This window comes from Limulus polyphemus, unplaced genomic scaffold, assembly GCF_000517525.1.
Source record: "Limulus polyphemus unplaced genomic scaffold, Limulus_polyphemus-2.1.2 Scaffold1838, whole genome shotgun sequence".
Classification (NCBI taxonomy): Eukaryota; Metazoa; Arthropoda; class Merostomata; order Xiphosura; family Limulidae; genus Limulus; species Limulus polyphemus.
Genome location: NW_013667448.1, coordinates 216,260 through 218,070, shown reverse-complemented (window position 1 = coordinate 218,070; position 1,811 = coordinate 216,260).

Sequence of the window (1,811 nt, the reverse complement as noted above, 5' to 3'; positions counted from 1 at the left end):
AATTACAGACAAGACTGTCAAACTTTGTAACAAACCGTTGGTAAAACTTTTGTATCTATCATGAGATGCGCACCCCTAGAATTAAGCGTTTTCTTCTTATTATTTTTTTTTGTCATGCTGTTTGACTGGAGCATTAAACAAGTTTGCTTTTATCGAATGCTTTATTTATAGCTATAAAACGACATTGTAGTATTCAAATATATATTTTAGCTGTCTCAGTTTGCTTGGGTCGGGCCTAGTGGTTAACGTATCTGGTTGTAGATTGGAATAGTTTAAGGTACACAATGCTACTGAACACACTTAATCCTAGTGGTGGCAGGTAATGATGACTGGCACCCTTCCGTCCGGCCAGTAGTTCAAAATGGAATGGCTATACCAGAACCCTAGGGGTCTCCGACCTGGCCGTTTAAATTATTGTTCATAAGATTCCGTTCAAGTTGAAAATATCAATACCACAGTTTACTCGGACTGATTTTTTTTTGTTGACATGTGACTAATAAATCATATCAGTAAATGTAATTTTAAGCATATTTAATGACTTACTATATTTTCAACCTGAAAGTTCATTCTTCTTGCTAAGACTGAAGTGAAGATTTGTAAATTGTTTATAGTTTAACACTTTAAGCCACGTTAAAATACAAATATGACCAACAGTTTTTAATTTTTTGGTGTGTGTGGGGGGGGGGGGAGGGGGTGATAGGCGCCTGATTAATATAGGCTGTTATAAAAAAATGCATCAGTAATTGACAAACGAGGATAGTTCTTGCTAACCACATCCGTCTAGGAGGTCATGAGACATCATAATAACTTTGGGTGAGGCTTACATAACAAAAGATAGATCGGTTGACCTGTTTTTAGTATTCGGAAATGGGAGATGTGTTGGTAGATTGTGGCCAGGCGTGGTCTGCGAGTTTGAAAAGCGATCGTCACTAACACGAGGATACAAAAGCCCACAGCTTAAGGCGGAATGTATCTAGCAAACTGTTCACCATTAACTGACTTACTTTTTTGTCCATCAGAAAAAAGTAGGGCGCCCAGGACAGTGTAAAGCATGGTCGACCGACACCGTTGAGTAAACGCTTTAAATAGACCGTTGAAACTACAGATCAATCAAAGTAATCTGAGATTAAATTTGATGATCCAAGATTCGTGTTACGTACCACAGAAGAAAAATTATAGCAAATCGAGCTATGCAAATGTTGAAAAAAACGAGTCTATAAAAACACTTAGAATTCGAAGTACAAGTGGAAAATATCCCCTTTTCTACTAAGTATTAAATTACTGGTTAAAGTGAGCCACAGTAAAATATGTAAACAATGTAATACTCACACGGTTTAAACATCGTAGTTGAAATTCAAACATGTTTTTATTAAGAATTTCCTTCTGTACTAAAGATAAAAAAAAAGATCCCTTTTCTACTAAGTATTAAATTACTGGTTAAAGTGAGCCACAGTAAAATATGTAAACAATGTAATACTCACACGGTCTAAACATCGTAGTTGAAATTCAAACATGCTTTTATTAAGAATTTCCTTCTGTACTAAAGATAAAAAAAAAGAAAAAATATTGCATTTTAAATCGGTTAGTTTCCAGGTTAAAGACTAACTGGAGTGGATGTTGCTTCGAAAATTGTGGTTATTTGTTGTTTGAAACATTCAGAGGAGTATATCTTAAGCCTATTGTATTATATTAATTAAACGATTTAATTTTCAAAGTATTTTATCGTAAATTCGGTAATCTTGGAAAGATTCACCTAAAAATATGAAGGTTGAACTGTATCACTGGAACTTGCAACTTTGATAATAACCGGT